This window comes from Stegodyphus dumicola, chromosome 9 (assembly GCF_044657685.1).
Source record: "Stegodyphus dumicola isolate Sdum_Otavi_A_Nest chromosome 9, ASM4465768v1".
Lineage (NCBI taxonomy): Eukaryota > Metazoa > Arthropoda > Arachnida > Araneae > Eresidae > Stegodyphus > Stegodyphus dumicola.
The window spans coordinates 154,991,137-155,004,832 of NC_140776.1; the positions used below are offsets into that span (position 1 = coordinate 154,991,137).

Consider the following 13,696-nt stretch of genomic DNA (forward strand, 5'->3'; position numbering starts at 1 on the left):
TATCACTCTCTTACACTATCGTCATTGTGACCTACCATCGGTGTCATCTGGTTACTTCTTGAAATTTGCATATGATTCTTGAAGATGTGTGTATTGATTTTACAGGTGATATATTTATTTTAGAGTTCGATTTCCGCGTGACTCCGAATTATCTTTAATTTATGGACATGAGTGTACATAACAAAGCAATGGAGTTGAATCAAAATTCTTTTTGAGCGATTTTAGTAATATCTTTTCTAATTAGATACAAAACACTTTTTTTAATACGTTTTTGCATTAAATTACTAAACTAATGCATTTTTGTATAATTTTTTTTTTTTTTTTTTTTTTTTGTAGAATTATAACAAACTAATAGGAAAAACAGTTTAATAGTAATGGGAGTATGACGATAAATAAGCGCCTGTTATATTATGGTGAAATTTCCAAACACGTTCTTGAAGAGTACGAAACTGAAAAATTAAACATTCTACAGAATAATTAGGAGTATTCCCAAGTGTAGGGAATTTGGAATACAGGGAACTGCATTAAATATTTGAATATGGTAGAGGATACTGTCTTAAGCTGTCTGCTTTTTGAAAAGGATGCCTTCATGCTTGAATTTATGAAGAAGTAGTAGTAGTGTGTGATTATGGCAAAGCCTCAAGGGCTATCTGCCTAGAGGGAGGGATGCCTTTCGTGGAGGACTTTCTAAGGGAAACTGGCTCGTATACACGTTACACATGGGGAAAACCACAAAAACGCCCATGCAGCCAGCCCGTTCGCGGGATTCGAACCTCGGACCGAACTACCAGTGTTCAGCGACTTTACCGCTCGGCCGCTGGTGGGCTTGAATTTATAAAGAAAACTGGTGACATACGAGGGGGAGTCAAATGAAAACCATAATTATTTTTTAAATATTATTTATTGGTCACACAGGGTACAGAAGTAAATCACTTTTCAACATAGTCCCCTCCTCGTTCAATGCAAGTACGCCAACGCTTCGGAAGAGCCTGAATACCTGCAGAAAAAAAGTCTTGGGCGACGGCGCAACCACTCGTGCACCGCGTTGCGTACCTCTTCATCGAAGTGGAACTTCCTGCCGCTCATTGCTTCTTTGAGCGGACCAAACAGATAGAAATCGCTCGGTGCGAGGTCTGGAGAGTAAGGGGGATGTTCGATGTTATGCAAATTGTTTTTCTTTCTTTGTACCGAGGAGCGGCGCAGACGCAAATTTGTTAGGTTTTTAAAGCTCGCGTTTAGAGCTTTGAGGTTGCTGTGAATTACTGGAGTTTCAACTAAGCAGAGGTTCTTCTGAGTTTGTGTTGGTAAGCCGCTACTGAGTTCGGAGTTGGCAGTGTGGTCTTCGCCGTTCCTCAACTAACTTACTTTGAAAGTCAATAAAGAAGTTTCGGTCAACGTTATGATTCTGAGGTTTTTTGGGTTCTATACTGAAGTAATATCAAGTCAATTTACAGTCCACTATTTTTAACAACGGAACGTACATGTTTTATGGTCCGTCGAGCCGGAGTCGCAGTAAATTTGGTGAGTCAGTGTGTTTTTTTATCTTTCTTATTAGATAATGGAATTTACAACGCTTAAGACTAAAAAGCGTGTAGCTAAAGCTAAGTTAAGTAAACTGAAAGAGAAAATTACAGTGACTTACGATTCTGCTGATGTTGATCAGTTAGAACTTTTTAAATCTAGATTAAATGACTTAATGATCGAACTTTCGGATATTTTTAGTAACATATTTGTAGTGTGTGAAGAAAAAGATATTGATGTATTTATAGAAGAACAACAGGTCATACAAGATACTGTTGATGAGTTAATTTTAATGCTAACCAGAGTTAAGAATGTTAAAGACATTAGTGTGAAAACTAAATCTTGTGAAATAGCGAGTATACGCTTACCTAAGCTAACTCTTCCTGTATTTAGTGGCAGTACTGAAGAAGGGTTATCATTTTTTGATTTATTTAAAACGGCGTTTGAGTTGGAGCATAAGGCGCCAAAGGGAAGCCAAGCTTCAAGAAGAAGAAGAAGATAAAACGGCGATAGTGGATAATGACCGTTTATCAGGTGCACAAAAGCTACAATATTTAAAGGATTCTTTAAAAGGAGATGCTTTGCGGATTGTTCAAGCTTTAACTATTTGTGACAGGAATTTCGAAATAGCGTGGCATTTATTGTGTGAAAGATTTTCACATAAGAAAGAATTACTTTCATCGTTATTAAAGAAAATCTTGTATTTATCAAATTTACAATCTGAAATTCCTAGTCAGATATTAGCGTTAGTAGACACTGTAAGAGAGTGTGTGTGTTCGTTTGAAAATCTAGGCTTCAAAGTGGAACAATTCGCGGATACTATTTTAATGTTAATAGTACAGTTTAAATTGGATTCTTCGACGAGAGGATGGTGGGAAAGAACATTAAAGAGTGAGGAAATACCAACACTTAATAATCTGCTAGAGTTCTTGAAATCTCATGCCAGAACCTTGCAAGCAGGTAAACCACAAGGTGTTAAAAAACAAGTTACAAAAGGCAAATTAACTTCATTGGCTTCAGAGATTCGCGCGCAGTGTACGTATTGTAAAGCCTGTCATTCAGTTTTTAAATGTAATAAGTTTTAAATCTGAATGTTCAGGAACGCGTTAATTTTGTCAAGAGAAATAATGTTTGTTTTAATTGTTTGGTTTCAAATCATAAAGCTTTCGAGTGTAGAAGTACACATAAATGTAAAAAGTGCTTTAAAAATCATCACATACTACTGCATTTCGAAAGAGTTCAAAATGAACCAAAGGCACGTAAAGGAGTTACGAACAGTTCGAATGAATTATCAGTGACGGCTAAGCCATTTTTCCCTGGGCCAGAACCTCGCGCTCAACCGGCTGGGTCAGGGAAGAATATCGCAAGTTCTAGTCCAGTAATTAAATCTTGTGTTTCAGACTTTAATTTTCAGAGTGAAGTTTTATTATGTACGGCTGTTATTAAAGTGTTAGATTCATCGGGTGAATACCAATTGTGTAGAGCCCTCCTTGACCCTGGCAGTCAAGCAAGCCTGATTTCAGAAGATTGTGTACAAAGGCTAGGGTTAGCAAGAAGAAATGCCAAAGTTTTTATTTCATGTTTAGGGTCTTTGGATACGAAAACTAATGGGATTACGGAAATAAACTTCGTTCCGCATTTTCCGGCGAAAGTGTCATTTAAAACACCAGTATTTATCATCAATAGAATTGTTGGAACTTTGCCGCATTTTACATTGGATAAGAAGTACGTTGAGGAATATAATGATTTAATGTTAGCAGATCCAACATTTTACAAAAGTGGGCCTGTTGATATACTTTTAGGCGTAGATATTGCCTTACCTCTTTTAAAGGGAGAAATAATTAAATGCGAAGAAGGTAAACCGGTAGCTTCTCGTTCTGAACTAGGATGGATTATTTCAGGTAGTGTGAATAATTCAACAGAAATTAATCCTACTATCTATGTTAATAATATACAAGTGGAAACTGATCAGATGCTGTCTGACTTTTGGAAATTGGATGCTGTACCTACGTTTGACATGCTTACTAAATCGGAGAGAGCATGTGAAGATTATTTCAAATCTACATATACGAGAGAGGAAAGTGGGGTATATACTGTGAAATTACCGTTTCACTCTCCGCCTTCTCAGCTTGGAGATTCCAAACAATTAGCTATGCGTAGATTCCAATCTTTAGAAAATTCACTTCTAAAAAGGCCTCAGATATATGAACAGTATAAGGATTTCATGAGGAAATACCTTGAGCTGAGACATATGGAGGGAGTGCCTGAGGGAGAGATTCTTATTGACTCTACGTATTACATGCCTCATCATGCCGTATTAAAGGAATCAAGTACTACGACTAAACTGAGAGTTGTTTTCGATGCTTCAGCTAAAACGACATCGGGTCTTTCATTGAATGATATTTTGATGGTTGGGCCAAGAGTTCAGCAAGAGCTGTTTCCAATTCTTCTACGGTTTAGAACTCACAAAATTGCAGTATGTGCCGATGTAGAGAAGATGTTCAGACAAATTCGTGTCCACTCAGAAGATACAAATTGGCAACGAATGCTTTGGAGGGATAGTCCTAGTGAGCCCTTGAGTACATTTAGATTAGTGACAGTTACATATGGGACTGCCTGTGCGCCATATTTGTCTACTAGAGTAATGAAACAACTTGCATTAGATGAACAAGTGAGATTTCCTTTAGCATCAAAAATTGCCCTTCGTGATCTTTATGTTGATGATTTGCTTTCAGGGGCACAAAGTGAAGAGGAAGCGAATGTTCTAGTTCAGCAGTTGAATGAAATGATGAAAAGGGGTGGATTTCGCTTAAGGAAGTGGATTTCAAACAGTTCAGCTATTTTAGAGAATATTCCCGAGTGCTTACGAGAATCCAGTATTTCTCTTGAAATAAACAGTGACAAGAAAGTAAAAGTATTGGGAATTAATTGGAACAACTCTAGTGATACGTTTCATTTTTCGGTATGCATAAGTGATAAAGAGTTTGCTAAGAGGACTATTTTATCAGAAGTAGCCAAAATCTTTGATCCAATGGGATGGTTAGCGCCAACAATAATGTACGCGAAAATATTATTACAAGAGTTATGGAACTTACAGCTGGGTTGGGATGAACTCGTTGATAAGAGAATAAGTAGGAAATGGAAGCGTTTCTATCTAGAATTGCCCTTACTTTCAAGCTTAAAATTTCCGAGGTATGTCTTGAGTCCGAAGGCAGTAGTGATACAGGGGTTGGACAAAAATATGGAAACACCTTTAAAAAACATGTTTCTTTGTTAATATGGTGTAGGAAACCCGTTGGCATCCAAAACAGCTTGCAGTCTTCTCGGAATGGATAAATACAGTTCCTGTATGTTTGCCAAGTGAATATTATAACATTCTTCCTGCAAAACGTTGGCAAGTTCAGATAACGATGTTGGCGGTGGATAACGAGAACGCTGTACCATGGGATGAACTTGATCGGCCAAAATGTTCACATAAGTCTTGGCAGTCATGTGCCGTGACACAGTTATCATGGGGCTAGCAGAGAACCACGATATGGCTGCCCAAACCATAACAGAGACCCCGCCATGTTTCACTCTTGGCAACAAGCAGTCTGTATTATAGGCTCGAGATGGCGTTCTCCAGACGTAAACTCGGCCAGAAGTGGGAAACAATGTGAAAGAAAACTCGTCAGACCATATTACTCGCTTCCACTGCTCTATAGTCCAGGCTTTATGACTTAAACACCACCTTTTCCTGTTACGGGCATTAGCATCGCTGATGAGTGGCTTCTCAATTGCAGCACGGTTAGCAATGTCCTGTTTATGAAGCTCCCTTCTAATTGTTTTGGTACTCACAGGGTTCGGTAACACAACATTCATTTCAGCAGTAACTTTTGCAGCTGTGGTCTTATTTTTTGTCACAATTGCCCTTAATGATCGTCTGTCACGATCACTCAGGACACACTTTCGTCCGCGCTGTGATTTAGCAGATGATGTTTTACCGCTTTTCAAATATGCGGAATAAATCTTCAATACAGTACCTCTTGAAACACTAAACACCTCGGCTACCTTGCTTACGGAAGCACCTACCATACGTGCTCCAACAATTTGCCCACGTTAGAAGTCTGTTAACTCTGACATAATGCAATGACAACCTCACATAACAGTACTCCGACAACAACTGAACTGTTTAGCACATTTACGAAGTTGTATAGGTGGCGTCAGTAGTCAAAAACGCCAGCGCCGCCTACATATTTCATTAAAATCAATCTTTGTTTTCAAACATGCATTTCACAAGGTGTTTCCATATTTTTGTCCATCCACTGTAGATATCCATGCTTTCTGCGACGCTTCAGAAAATGCTTATTGTGCAGTCATCTATCTCCGTACAATCGACCTTGATTCGTCAGTCAAAGTCAGCCTTCTGACATCGAAAACCAGAGTAGCGCCCTTAAAAACCCAGTCTCTTCCGAGACTAGAGTTGTGTGCTGCGTTACTTTTAGCAAACCTCTTACATGCAGTATTATTGTGCATAGAACTGCCTATTAACAATATTTGCGCATGGACCGACTCGCGGGTTACATTGGCATGGGTCTCGTCCGAACCTCGCCGTTGGCTACCTTTTGTGGCAAATCGAGTTGCAAAAATCCAAGAAGCTGTTCCAGGTATTCAATGGAATTATGTTGCTGGGAAAGAAAATCCTGCAGACTGTGGGACCAGAGGTTTTATTCCATCAGAATTCTTACAATGTGAGTTATGGATGAAGGGACCGCAGTGGTTAAACGAATCCCTAATTCATGTACAGCAAATAGAATTAGAGAGTGAAGTTATGTTGAAGGAATTGAAAAAGAGTTTCAGTTCAAATGTTTCCAAATTTGAAGAGCCTAGTGTGTTTTCAAGATTTTCATCATGGTTAAAGTTATGTCGAGTGTTAGCGTGTTGTTTAAGATTCAGAAATAATTGTAGTAAGTTACCTACAGAGCGTATAAAGGGTTATTTATCTACTGAAGAATTCTGTGAAGTTACTTCTATGATTGTTAGGATTGTGCAAAGAGCCGAATTTCCAGAAGAATTATTCTGTTTAGAATCTGGTAAACCCTTGCAGACATCAAGTAAATTACTGTCTTTAAGTCCTTTCTTGGATTCTGCGGGAGTAATGCGTGTAGGCGGAAGGCTCAGAAACTCTACAGTTTCAAATAATCAGAAACATCCTATGATTTTATCTAAGAATCACAATATTACGCGTTTAATTATTAAGCATTATCATGACACGTATCTTCACGCAGGTACGCAGCTACTCACTTCTGTCATACGATATAGATTTTGGATTGTGAATGCTAGAGATATTTTAAGAAAGTGTATAAACCAATGTGTTATCTGCCGTAGAGTTAGAGCGCAAACTGCAACTCAGCTAATGGCAGATTTACCCGCTTCAAGAGTTACTCAAAGTAGAGCTTTTTCTCGTGTAGGGATTGATTTAGCAGGACCATTTAACGTTAAATATCGTCCTGGTAGAGGAGTCAAAATCTTTAAGTGTTACGTATGTCTATTTATTTGTTTTACTACAAGAGCAATACACTTAGAATTAGTTGGAGATCTTTCAACAAAATGATTCCTCGCGACACTTAAGCGGTTTATAGCTCGTAGAGGCAAACCGTGTGAAATTCACAGTGATTGTGCAACGAATTTTATAGGAGCTAACAAAGAATTAAGGAAAGCCTTTTCTATTGTTCAACGTGATGAACAGCTACAGGGTTATATTTCTTCAGAAAATATTAAATGGTTGTTTAATCCTCCCTCTGCCCCTCATTTTGGAGGGCTTTGGGAAGCGGGTATCAAGTCTATGAAACATCACTTAAAAAGATGTTTAGGAACACTTATTTTAACATACGAGGAATTTTTGACATTAATAACCCAAATTGAATCCTATCTTAATTCTAGGCCTTTAGTACCAGCTTCAAGTGATTGTAGTGACTTGGAGGCGATAACACCAGGACACTTTTTAACCGAAGCGGCTTTAAGCGCTATTCCAGAATCTAACCAAATTCAAGAAACCATGAGCTGCAGTGACCGTTGGAGGAACGTGCAAAGGTTATTTCAACACTTCTGGAATCGTTGGAGCAGTGAGTATTTATCTAGATTGCAGCAGAGACCCAAGTGGTGCAAGGTACAACAAGACCTGAAGATTGGTGATATGGTTCTTATTAAGAACGAAAATCTACCTCCGCTACGTTGGAAATTAGGTAGAATTATTAAAGTGTATCCTGGTTTGGATGAGAAAGTTCGAGTGGTGAGTTTACGCACGTCTAATGGTGAAATAAAACGACCTATAGCAAAGCTATGCGCTTTGCCATTTAATTCCTGATTTAGAGACTTTAATTTTTATTTTTCAGGTTTATGCAGTTTAACAGTTTAAATTTATTGTTTGAACCCCCTTGGGACTTCAAGGCTGGGGGTATGTTCGATGTTATGCAAATTGTATTTCTTTCTTTGTACCGAGGAGCGGCGCAGACGCAAATTTGTTAGGTTTTTAAAGCTCGCGTTTAGAGCTTTGAGGTTGCTGTGAATTACTGGAGTTTCAACTAAGCAGAGGTTCTTCTGAGTTTGTGTTGGTAAGCCGCTACTGAGTTCGGAGTTGGCAGTGTGGTCTTCGCCGTTCCTCAACTAACTTACTTTGAAAGTTAATAAAGAAGTTTCGGTCAACGTTATGATTCTGAGGTTTTTTGGGTTCTATACTGAAGTAAGATCAAGTCAATTTACAGTCCACTATTTTTAACAACGGAACGTACAGGGGATGTGGGAGGTATTCAAATTTGAGGTCTGTGATAGTCGCAACCGTTGCACGCGCCGTATGGGGCCATGCATTGTTGTGTTGCAGCAGCACGCCGGCTGACAGTAATCCACGTCGTTTCGTTTTGATGGCAGGCCGGAGATGATTTTTTAGGAGGTCCGAGTACGTAGCACTCGTCACAGAGGTTCCTCGTGGCGTGTAGTGTTCCAAGATGATGCCCTTTTCGTCTCAAAAGAGGGTCAGCATAGCCTTCCCTGCAGACGGGTGTGTCCGAAACGTTTTGGGTTTCGGTGATGAGGAGTGGCGCTACTCCTTGCTCGCTCGCTCTGTTTCAGGCTGATGGTAATGCACCCATGTTTCGTCACCAGTGACGATTCGTGACAGGAGGGCATTACCGTCACGTTCAGCACGCCACAAAAGGTCTTCGCACGCATCAACACGTCGCTGTTTCAGTTCAGGCGTCAGTTGTCGGGGCACCCATCTTGCAGACACCTTATGAAACTGGAGAACATCATGCACAATATGATGTGCCGATCCATGACTCATGTGTACACATGCTGCAATTTCGTCTATTGTCACACTGCGGTTTTCCAAAACGATGGCTTCAACGGCTGAAATGGTCTCTGGAGTCACTACGCGCCGAGCCTGGCCGGGGCGTGGAGCATCGGCCGCGGACGTAACACCATTTTTTTAAATTTCCGGCACCATTCATAGATTTGTGGCTGTGACAAACACGCATCTCCATACTGACCCTTCATTCGCCTAAAAATGTCAATCGGTTTCACACCTTCACTTCGCAAAAACTGAATCACAGAACGCTGCTCCTCGCTGGTGCATGTGGCTAGTGAGGCTGCCATTTTGGAACTGTTGTTGCGCCGGTGTTTGTGCATCTGCCACCTAGGAGACATCCGGCATACTATCGCAAACAGGCATGCCAACTTACAGCTCACTGGCGCCATATGCGGATTTTTATTTCTACTTTTATGGTTTTCAGTTGACTCCCCTACGTATATGCAACATAAAAGGAAGATATGTAGCGAAAACGCTTAGGGTTCCGTTTAAATGTGAGCGAATTTAGCAATACATCTTAGTTTCAGTCTATCAGAAACCAGTGGCTGAGCGATAAAGTCGCTGAACACCTAGTAGTTCAATCCGTCTTCGGATCCTGGAGAACAGATTGACTACATAAGAGTTGGTTTCCTCATACGTAACTTGGATACAAGTTAGTTCCCTTTAAATTGTTCTCCACAAAGGCATCTCTTCTCATCAGACAAATAGACTTTGAATTGCTTTGCGTTAATCAATATGCTAAACCAAATCAACCTATTAGACACTGACCGGCCTTTTGAACTTTTTTGTCAGACATTGACCAGCCATTGAATATAATTATTGCATTTGGTAACTATTCATGCCAAAAAAACTATACAAGTAAAGCACGAACTATTCTAATAGTCACTATAGGTAATCGCTTGGATAAATTTTGCAACTACCTTGTTGATGGAACATTTTCCATTGAAGAAATTTCGTAGAATAGACACCGCCTCGCATTCTAATTGGATTGCATTGGGGTGGAATTAGATTGAACTTCTACTTCCACCCCAGTTTTGAGGAAGAGCAGCCCAGGGGTTGATCCAAGGGTCTCCAACCCCTCTACCCAACCATCAAACTACACGAGAGACTTTCGGCTCGCTATATATTTAGAGCGCCCCAGTGCCGCAAAGACACTACACATTTACAAACATCCATGTCTTCTCCGGGGGGGGGGTATCGCAGTAGGCTCTTTAACCACTACGCCGTCTGGGTGGCGTAGTGGTTAGAGAGCAAACAAAGACACTATGTTTTCCCAGATCAGAAAATGTGATATAGCCACCGTTAACCTCACCGTGTTTCATTTTTCAACTGCTAGTTTGGCGTGCTACCATTTATATCACGAGATCCCGCCGGATAAAATGCGGTTTTTCCTTATATCTGCGATCAGCTATTAATGATTAATAAGGAATATTTGTGTTGATTGCGAATCTTTATAAAACTGATTAATTTCACCTTTAAGTTCTTGATAATACAGCGGAGAATACAGTGGATCTGAGTTTACAATTTTTCTTACTTACCTACGTCTCAGTATAAAAGCTTTAAAGTAATACAGAATTTGAAAATGTGTTTCTCGCACATTGTTAATAGTTGTAGAAAGGACAGAACGGAATAAAGCATACTGTATTATCGCTGACTTCATAATATGATACTTTCTTTTAGAAAATATTTTCGTATGTCGCGTTTGACATTCGCATAAGTATTTAAGTGAATTTCCTAATGAATCTTTTTTTACTTCCTTGTACGAAGTAAAAAGGAAGTATTGTAATCGCGAAAAGCTTCAGGCAGCATATTTCAACGAAAATATCCACTTTGACCGCTTTCGAATGCAATTTAACGATGTTTTTGCGTGATATCTGTACGTAAGCACAGAACAAAAGACTCTTTTACTCCAAAAAAACTAAAAAACTGCTTTAAAATGAATTCTGAAGAGAATTTTTCGTGGCGTCTGTACGAACGTATGTACGTACGTATCTCGCATAACTCAAAAACGAGTAGCCTCAGAACGTTGAAATTTTGTATATATGACTGCTATAACCTGTAGATGTGCACCTCGTATTTTGGTTGCAATCGGCCGCACCAAACGTATATAAATATATTTATATATATATCCACTCTGTTACCTGGCTCAATGATCTAAGTTTCTTTAATTATTTTTCATTTTTTGCTTTAAAAATGATTGAATTATGTTGTTTTTATCTTCCGGTTAAAGTTTGTATGCCTTTCGTAATTCTGTATGCAATATTTTTAGAAATATCCACAATTTTAAAGTTGTTTAAGTGCCGCTAAGCCTTTTTTTTACGGCGGCCATTGATTGTTTACATTTGAAACAGCAGACTAGTGGATTTGTTGCCAATCTAGAGAAACTTAGCTTCGCAACAACAAAGATAACGCCTTCATTTATTATTTCCAATTCAATCATGCTTAATCCTTTCTGGAATTTTTCCGAGGAAATAAGCGTTTAAGATTTACTTCGTAATCTTTTATACAGATATTTTGAGTTTATGTATTTTTACCTTGTCGCGAAGTGAAAATTGAATTAATTGAATGACAAATACTCTATCGTCTGTGAAAAACTGTTTCTTTTTTGTTTTGTTTGCTTAATTTCTTTTATACATCGTTCTAGCTTTGTTATAGTATTTGAATAGAACATGTGGCAACGATTAGATAATTCTTTAAATGATATAAATTTTGTGCATTCTGAGTTATAATATGAACAAAATATTATACTGTTAAGTAAACCTAGCGCCAGAGTGTCGCTATGGTAAACAAAGTGAATTTTAAAGAATGCATTTATTTTATTGTGGTTTATGCGCTGTCTTAATTCAATCTAATAAGTTTAAATAAAATGCAAGAAAATATGCGTATAATTTAATATTCCGTACAAGGAAGTCATGTGGTGTACACATCAGATTTTTTTTTCAAAAATATATTTATACACCACAGTTAAAATACATTGTTTCAAAGACATATCCTACAAAGAAAAAAGTTTTCGCAGGATGAAAGGAAAGGAAAACTAACTAGTACATGAAATCTTCCTCTAATGGGTTTCCTGGAAGACTGCTGAAAATTTTTTATTTCTTTCATTAAAACGAAATTCCTTTTTGTTGACTTTTAAATAATTCGATTTAACACAGCATTATGGTATAAGGTACATTCTCCCTCCTCTCCGCATGCCTTCGTGGTGTGATTGGAAGCATACTCGACATGTATTCCAAAGGTCCACGGATCGAGTCCCGGCGACAGCAATGCACATTTTCACATCACCTGCGTCAACTTCCCCCCTCCCCCCAAAAAACTAATGACTCCACAAATGGCGCCCGAAATAAAAGTTGGTGGACGATAATTCGTCATCAACAGGATTTTGGCGACTGAGTTCCCTAATCCCCATTCAGCCTTTAAAAAAGGGGAGCACATAAAATATTTTCTCTCTCCTTTCCGGATGAATTCGTGGTATAATTGGAAGCATACTCAACACGCATTCGAGAGGTCATGGGTTTGAACTCCGGCGACGGCAGTGCACATTTTTCACATTTCTTGCTTTTTTTTATTTAAAAAAAAAAGGCGAGATGGGAATGACTGTACGATGGAAACAACTAAAAATAATAATAATGCCTAATTTTTTCAGGGTTTAATAATTTATAGTTTTTTTTTTTTTTTTTTCAAATTTCAGCTCAACAAATCTCTTCTAAAAGTTAGTTCGGAAATTTCTAGGTCTACGAAAATTACCTAAAATTTCTGTTCCGAGTAATGGATAATATCTTAAAAATCTGGAATACAGAAAATTGAATAAAAATATATCCTTCTAATACTATAAAATTCATGAAAGGAGGAAATAAGAATATTTAATGCTGTAACCTGATTTTAAATTTAAAAAGTTAGAAATTAAAACCTATTTTTTAATACTTTATTTCGGTTCTTTTTAGGAAGCTTACCAAGCTTTAAAAGAACATATAATCTTACAAAAATATACGAACTACAACGTACTTAAAATACATTACTTCATATACAGTAGTAAAAACCGCAGGAAAGTAATAATATTTTAAATTAAGAGAATTGTTTTAAATTAGATTAGTTTAAATTGGTAACTTATAAGCAATAGATTTAATTACCTGATAACCAAAACTTCGATATATTTTTCACAGCTCTAATTACATAATCGTCAAACTTATGAAGGTTATTTATATATTTCTTTCTAGAAATCAGTGCGATATTCAAATTCTCAAATCTTAATTTAATAAAAATATATTACTCCACGTATAATCGTAAAAATCAAGCAAAAGGAAAGAAAACATTTTAAACGGTAGACAGAGTTTTAAATTAAATTCACAGTAATTATCAGAAAATTCAAAATGCATTTAATTTTCAATTATATCTTCAATAATTACCTAAGTTATTCCTTTTTGACTTACTGACTTTAAATTCGTCTCAGTCCCCTGCTTTAATCTTTAAAATTTTCTTTGTCTTACTCATTAAAATTTTGCAATCTGACACAAAAACTAGTTTCCTCTATTAATTTTCAATATATATTTTTAAAAAATAAAATCTGGTGCCGTTTCATTTATAATGTAACACGTGAGAAACGCTTTTGTTAAAATAATATTTCAGAGCGTGGCCCTTAGAAGTGTTTAATTTTAAAAGAAGATTCTGATGAAAAAAAAAAAAAAAAAAAAAGAAATCTGAAAGGTTTCAGATTTTAAATTACGTCCAAATGATTTTTTTTTAATTTATTTTTTAACATTTTCTATGTTACCTTTATTTATGAAGTATTATGTTCTTCTCACTTAAACCTTAATTCAGTTCAAGAGCAATATC

The 13,696-nt window shown here is 37.5% G+C and overlaps 1 long non-coding RNA gene across 1 annotated transcript in view; it reads right to left on the bottom strand.

Annotated features, from left to right (window-relative positions):
• LOC118194554 (uncharacterized) overlaps window positions 1–13,391 on the bottom strand; it is a 33,549-nt gene extending 20,158 nt beyond the window's left edge. Inside the window, exon 1 of the long non-coding RNA XR_004759112.2 lies at window positions 13,270–13,391. This is a non-coding gene — a long non-coding RNA (uncharacterized LOC118194554). The remainder of the gene's footprint in view (window positions 1–13,269) is intronic.
• Between the last annotated feature and the right edge of the window lie 305 nt (window positions 13,392–13,696).